Source organism: Coregonus clupeaformis, chromosome 5 (genome assembly GCF_020615455.1).
Source record: "Coregonus clupeaformis isolate EN_2021a chromosome 5, ASM2061545v1, whole genome shotgun sequence".
Lineage (NCBI taxonomy): Eukaryota > Metazoa > Chordata > Actinopteri > Salmoniformes > Salmonidae > Coregonus > Coregonus clupeaformis.
In genome coordinates, this window is record NC_059196.1 from 23,412,433 (window position 1) to 23,420,743 (window position 8,311).

The window sequence follows — 8,311 nt, forward strand, 5'->3', positions numbered from 1 at the left end:
TACCAATCTCAGGTCAGAGATATCAACGATCAAAGACGAGCTTAAAAAATCTATCGAGAGTATACAGAATAAGCTCGACGCACATGGGGTGACTTTATCGGATTTGGAGCGAGGTGCTACAGACCACAGCACTCGCATTAGCGAGCTAGAGGCTAACGTCGGCTCATTGACAACTAGGGTGGCACTCCTCGATAATAGATGCGAAGATATGGAAAGTAGAATGCGGAGGAACAACATTCGTCTACTGGGAATACCGGAGGGGAGTGGAGGGCCCAAGGCCCACGGAGTACATGGCCCAGCTACTTCAGGAGCTGCTCGGGCTAGAGGAGAAGCCATTGCTAGACCGGGCTCACCGCACTCTGCGTAGCCGACCCAGGGATGGAGAACCACCACGACCATTTGTCATCAGGGTGCATTTCTTTCACGTCCGCAACGACATACTGAGAAGATCGGGAGAAGCATCCCCTCTTCTACATAAAGGTAAAAGAATCTCGATATTTGCGGACTACACAACAGCTGTGGCTAAGAGGCGGGCTAGCTTTGGAGCTGTGAAACGCCAACTACACGCCTGCCCGGGCGTGAAGTTCGGCCTCATCTACCCTGCGGTTTTGAGACTGACTTTACCGGACGGCTCCATGCACAGATTCGAGGACCCGACTATAGCGGCAGATTTCATCAACAAGAACGTGAAAGCGGCTGTTGTACCGCATGGTGTGTAACAAATGGTTGGCTGGCTGGTCTTCCTAGCAGGCTAGTTAGCAGGCCGAATGGGTGACTAACGAAGCCATCTTTGCTGGGTTCATCGACATATGAATGTCATTCTCTTTTTTATCTCTTTATTTCCAGCCCAGGTTTGCCGCCTCTAATGCCAATATCTGGGGGTCTGCATGGCTGTTTCAGTTTGATCATTTACCATCTGCGTCGAGGTTAAACCTCTCTTAATCGATCGATAGTTTTCCTTAGACTCTATTGGGGACCATTCTATCCATGTTTGGCTTACTCTAGTTAAATGGTCACTAATCTTAGGTAGCACAGAGTAAGAGTTATCATGCTTAGCTCTAAACTTTCTTCGTATTTAGGGTTTTGCTTGCATCTCATTTGGGGAGATGCTTCGGCAAGGGCGGGTGTGAGGGAAGGGTTTGTTCACTCTCTATTTGTATATAGTTTGTATATGTTTTTTGTGCCTCTTCGTTTGTCTTTGTTTTTTTACATTTGCGCTTTTAGGTTCAACTAAGATCTTCAGTTTACATTGTACCTTGTCCTTTACACATCCTCTCTCTCTCTTAAGATATGACTCAGCCTAGTGTAGCCCATACTGCTGGAGGGAATGGCTTTAATTTTCTTACTTGGAACTGCAGGGGCATAAATAACCCAGTTAAACGTAGTAAAGTGCTACACCATCTTCATCATTTGAAAGCTCACATCATCTTTCTCCAAGAAACTCATCTGAAGGTATCACAACACTCAAGTCTTAGGTGCAGATGGGTGGGTCAGGTGTTCCATTCCTCATTTCAGAGTAAGGCGAGAGGGGTGGCTATTTTACTTCACAGATCGGTACCTTTTACATGTTCTAAGGTGATCGCAGATCCCCATGGCAGATATATAATTGTCAGTGGTAGGCTGCTCAATACAAAGGTTATTCTTGTTAATATCTATGCTCCTAATTAGGACAATGGTGATTTTTTCAAATCGGTTTTCTCTACACTCCCAGATATGTCCACCCATATGTTGATTTTAGGAGGTGACTTTAACTGTTGGTTAGACCCACAATTGGATCGATCCTCCACTAAACCTACCACCTTATCAACCTCAGCTAGAGTTGTTCGAACCTTTATGTCTGAATTCGCAGTCTCAGATCCTTGGAGAATGGTTAATCCAGCTGGGAAAGCATACTCTTTTTTCTCATCGGTTCACCACACTTTTACGCGCATAGACTACTTCCTTGTTGATGACCGGCTCCTCCACTCCATATCTTCATGTTCATATAACCCAATTGTTGTATCTGACCACGCCCCTGTTACTATGGAAGTAGCTTTTCAAAATGTTGACAATCAGCGACCGCCTTGGCGACTAAAAACTCAACTGCTCAGTAATGAACACTTTGTCAATTTTGTTTTGAGTCAAATCGACTTTTTCATGATTACAAATAGAACCCCAAACATCTCTGCGTCTACTCTCTGGGAAACTTTGAAAGCTTATATCAGAGGTGAAATTATCTCCTACACCGCACATGAGAACAAATTGAAAAGGAATAGGTTATCTATGCTAACACGCTGTATTGCCCAATTAGATGACATTTATGCCATTTCACCATCCCCGGATATTTATAAGGAACGTTTAACTCTGCAAGCAGAATTTGACACACTATTAACAGACCAGGTTACTGAAATGCTTGTCAAGTCTAGGAGCACTTACTATGAACAAGGAGATAAAGCCAGTAAATTATTAGCTCACAAGTTACGTCAACAATCATCATCATCTCAGATTACAAAAATTCGTACATCATCTGGGATATCATTAGATCCTGGGGGGATCAATGAGGAGTTCAAGAGATTTTACCAGTCTCTATATACCTCTGAAAGTAAAGCGGATACACTGGAATTGGATAATTTCTTCCACTCACTATCTGTGCCTTCGGTCGGCCGGGATTTGGTTAAAAAATTAGAGCAGCCGATCACTGTTGAAGAACTGTCTAACGCTGTCAAATCCCTTCAATCTGGGAGAAGCCCAGGGCCTGATGGCTACCCGACAGAGTTTTATAAAAAGTTTATCACCAAAATAGCCCCTATTCTAATTGAAATGTACAATGATGCATTTGTAAATGGTGCTCTCCCACATACTCTCACTCAAGCAACCATTTGTGTTATTCTTAAAAAAAACAAAGACCCTCTTGACTGTGCATCATACCGTCCAATTAGCCTGCTAAATGTGGACTATAAAATTCTAGCCAAAATTCTGGCAACGCGGCTAGAAACAGTCCTCCCATCAATTATCTCTCCGGATCAAACAGGATTTATAAAAAATAGACACTCATTCTTCAATCTCCGAAGATTATTTAATATTATATACAATCCTTCTGTCGACAATACCTCTGAAGCCATTATATCCCTGGACGCGGAGAAAGCGTTTGATCGGGTGGAATGGAAATACCTTTTTACACTCTAAATAAATTTGGCTTTGGCTCCAAATTCATGACCTGGATAAAACTTCTGTACTCATCCCCCAAGCCTCTGTCAGGACTAATAACACTCAATCAGATCGCTTCCCTTTGCAAAGATCGACACGTCAGGGTTGCCCTTTAAGTCCCTTACTGTTTGCCCTCGCCATAGAGCCACTTGCAATAGCACTTCGCTCCAACCCCCTCATCAAAGGCATAGTCAGATACGGGCACGAACACAAACTGTCTTTATATGCAGATGATTTATTAATATACACATCCAATCTTTCTGTCTCTGTCCCTGCTGCCCTTGCCACTTTCGCATCCTTCGGTCACTTATCAGGGTATAAACTAAATCTCAGTAAAAGTGAATTGATGCCACTTAACATGGCTGCAAAAAAATCCCCTTTACATAACTTGCCATTTAAAATAGCTCACAGTAGTTTTATTTATCTCGGGGTACATGTCACAATTAGGTTTGAAGACCTTTTTCAAGCCAACTTTGCTCCTCTCTTAACCCGTACTAAGGACGATTTGGAACGGTGGTCTTTGCTACACCTCTCCTTAGTTGCTAGAATTAACTCTATTAAAATGAATACTCTCCCTAAATTCTTATACCTCTATCAGTGCCTTCCAATATTTCTACCCAATACATTTTTCAAAAAGATCGACGGCCTAATTCTACCCTTTATATGGGACAAAAAGCCTCCTAGGATGCGAAAACAGCTCTTGCAGAGGCCCAAATCAGACGGCGGTCTAGCTCTACCAGATTTCAGATTCTATTATTGGGCCGCTAACCTTAGGATCATTCAGTACTGGTTGCAGAGCAGAGTGATATTCCCACCCCCAACTTGGCTGGAGATGGAGGCTGCCTCGTCAACACCGGCATCACTGTCTTCCCTCGCTCACTCCTCTATTACAGGCCCTTACTCCTCCTTCACCAATAATACATGTGTCAAAACAACATTGAAGATCTGGAATCAATTTAGGCGCCACTTTGGGTTTCAAACAACCTCTTCCTTGGCTCCGGTAGCCTCAAACCCAGCTTTTCCCCCATCTATGATTGATGGTGCTTTCTCAACATGGTCTAATCTCGGTATTAAAAGATTCAGAGATCTGTACACTAACAATACATTTAGTACGTTTCAACAATTATCAGCTAAATTTGGTCTCCCCAGACATAATTTTTTTAGGTTCCTACAAGTCCGGAGTTACGTCCGCAGCATAGATCCAGGATTCCCCAACCTTTCTGGTGGAACACAGTTCGACACATTTCTCACCCCACTTCCTAACCAGAAAGGCACATTGTCAATAATCTATAGTCAAATTTGCTCACTACAAGCCATCTCATTAAACAATATCAAATCCTCTTGGGAGGAGGAACTGGGTGAGGAAATATCTGATGAACTATGGGAAGGGGCACTCAAAAGGGTACATAGCTCTTCTATTTGCGCTCGACACGGCCTCATCCAATGCAAACTCATTCATAGGGCCCACTGGACCAAAGCAAGACTATCAAAAATTTACAAGGATGTGAACCCTAATTGTGTTCGATGTAACCAGTCCCCTGCTAATCATGTGCACATGTTTTGGTGCTGCCCATCTCTTGTTGGTTTCTGGAAAGACATCTTTAACACACTCTCAGAATTAAGCGGCACACAGATCGAGCCAGACCCTCTCATTGCATTATTTGGAGTCTCCTTACCCACAATACAATTGACCAAAATGAATAAGGATGTAATTGCCTTTGTCACGTTGTTAGCGAGACGATTAATTTTACTTAGATGGAAATCCTCTGCAGCCCCTTCTCATGCTCTTTGGATTAAATCTATTTTGAATTGCATAAAGTTGGAGAAAATAAAACAGACACTCAATGGGTCTGTAGACAAATTCTATGCAAAGTGGGCTCCCTTCTTTTCTTATGTTAAAAGAATACATTTCCCTGCAGTTCCAGAGTGATGTATATTTATATATTGATGATGTAAGAAGCCTGGTATGTGCATATACGACATCTCGGATGTTAAGGATGGTAATAACTGTGCTAGCTGACCTATAACAACTGGATCAAAACAGATATTTTTCCCTTTTTTTTTTTTTTTTTTTTTGTATTTTTTTTTTTGTGTTTTATCTTATTTATGTATTTAATGTCTATTTTTTATTTCATGTCTGTTTCTCTATGTTTTGCTGTATCGTTGTCTTCAAATTGTTGTTCCATATTCATACCAAATAACTTTCAAGTGCAATTATTTACTAAATGCTGGTACTGAAAATTCAATAAACAAAGTATATAAAAAAAATTAAAAAAAGTCCACCTGTGTGCAATCTAAGTGTCACTTGATCTCAGTATATATACACCTGTTCTGAAAAGTCCCAGAGTCTGCAACACCACTAAGCAAGGGGCACCACCAAGCAAGCGGCACCATGAAGACCAAGGAGCTCTCCAAACCGGTCAGGGACAAAGTTGTGGAGAAGTACAGATCAGGGTTGGGTTATAAAAACATATCAGAAACTTTGAACATCCCACAGAGCACGATTAAATCCATTATTAAAAAATTGAAAGAATATGGCACCACAACAAACCTGCCAAGAGAGGGCCGCCCACCAAAACTAATGGACCAGGCAAGGAGGGCATTAATCAGAGAGGCAACAAAGAGACCAAAGATAACCCTGAAGGAGCTGCAAAGTGCCACAGCGAAGATTGGAGTATCTGTCCATAGGACCACTTTAAGCCATACACTCCACAGAGGTGGGCTTTACTGAAGAGTGGCCAGAAAAAAGCCATTGCTTAAAGAAAGAAATAAGCAAACATGTTTGGTGTTCGTCAAAAGGCATGTGGGAGACTCCCCAAACATATTGAAGAAGGTACTCTGGTCAGATGAGACTAAAATTGAGCTTTTTGGCCATCAAGGAAAACTTTATGTCTGGCGCAAACCCAACACCTCTCATCACCCCGAGAATACCATTCCCACAGTGATGCATGGTGGTGGCAGCATCATGCTGTGGGGATGTTTTTCATCGGCAGGGACTGGGAAACTGGTCAGAATTGAAGAAATGATGGATGGCGCTAAAAATAGGGAAATACTTGAGGGAAACCTGTTTCAGTCTTCCAGAGATTTGAGACTGGGACGGAGGTTCACCTTCCAGCAGGACAATGACCCTAAGCATACTGCTAAAGCAACACTCAAGTGGTTTAAGGGGAAACATTTCAATGTCTTGGAATGGCCTAGTCAAAGCCCAGACCTCAATCCAATTGAGAATCTGTGGTATGACTTCAAGATTGCTGTACACCAGCGGAACCCATCCAACTTGAAGGATCTGGAGCAGTTTTGCCTTGAAGAATGGGCCAAAATCCCAGTGGCTAGATGTGCCAAGCTTATAGAGACATACCCCAAGAGACTTGCAGCTGTAATTGCTGCAAAAGGTGGCTCTACAAAGTATTTACTTTGGGGGGGGGGGTAAATAGTTATGCACGCTCAAGTTTTCTGTTTTTTTGTCTTATGTCTTGTTTGTTTCACAATTAAAAATATTTTGCATCTTCAAAGAGGTAGGCATGTTGTATAAATCAAATGATACAAACCCCCAAAAAATCAATTATAATTCCAGGTTGTAAGGCAACAAAATAGGAAAAATGCCAAGGGGGGTGAATACTTTCGCAAGCCACTGTACATCGGAACCTTCTTCTAGACATCAGCTTTCTGCCGGTAGAAACGCCTGAGGATGATTCTTGTGAATCTCAATCAGATGGAGGTCTAGATCCAGAGTGTGAGGATCAGTCAATGGACCTTTCAGACTCCGATGAAGAGGAAAGCTCTGAGATATGACCAGTTCATGGATACTCTGTGGAGTAGATGGCTCTGCAAGTCAGGAATCTTTGGAGGAACAGGAGTCAGTCAGAGATGAGATGGAGCAAGAAAAGTCAGCGTACAGCTGTAGGGTCAATCCGTCAAGCCCAGCTACCTCTCAATAATGAGACTGACATTAGCATTCCTGACTATGACAGTCTAGCTGTAGTCCCTGACACATAACTTTCAGGCATTCCTGACTCAGTTGCACCAGCTGATTTAGCTAGTGACCAAGATTTACAAAGACCGGGTTCAGGTGATTCGCAATATCGTCTTATTGAGACAATGGCTCAGAGACCATTCACTATTAAGGGCTTAGCCACCAAACTAGGAAAGAAGTCCCAGTCTCTTCTAACTTAAAGGGTTTTCTTTATTTCTTCTGTTGTTTTTAGGAATATTCATTGATATGTAGAGACATCTAAGTGATGTGTAGAATGGTGTCAAGGGATAATGTGATGTGGAGACGAGTGTTGTATGGTATACTTGGCATCGTATTAGTCTAGGAGGTTCTCGGGCCTGATCAACCTTAGATTCCTCTGAATCTGCCCAGCAGATGGCTTGTATAGCAGAGACCGAAGATGAGATTTTGGTGTTCACTTGTGCCAGTGACTCAGTAGAGTTTGTTGTCCCTTGTGCTTTATATCCTGTTTGATATGCACTCAGGATTTTGGTGAATTTTAGGAGAGGTGAATGTAACAGGTGTAAAATATACTTTACGTATTTCACTGAAAATCCCTCATATTTATTTTCATTTATTATTTTAAGGTTATTTTTAGATGTATTACACTACTTTCAAGAAAACTATTTTATTGTATTTATTTTCTAAATTGTGTTGATGTCATCAACGGGAGCCATGCTTTTCAGTGTTGCCAATTTAGCGACTTTGTCGCTATATTTAGCGAGTATTCAGACCCCTCTAGCGACACATTTTCAAAAAAGCGACTAGCGACAAATCTAGCGGCTTTTTCTGGTGTTATTGGAGACTTTTGGCAACTCTGACGTGAAAGCACGTAGCGTTCTTACTCTTCTCAATGAGCAGCGGGTGCTGCCGTGGGCCCCACCCCTGGGACCCACCCCTGGGCCCCACCCCGTCCCAAAGCACTCACAGGCGGCCCAGTCCTCGTGCCGCTGTCCCTCCCAGCTGCAGTCAGAGCAGGAGATGTTCACCCCTCCGCGTCCAGACTGCAAATGAATTGCGCATGCGGGAAGCTGCCACTGGCTGATGTAATGTAAAACAGTCATGAAATGTAAAACATTTTAAAAAACAAGAATCGACAGAAAGTTCATTTGTAGTTCTAAACATATTTAGGGT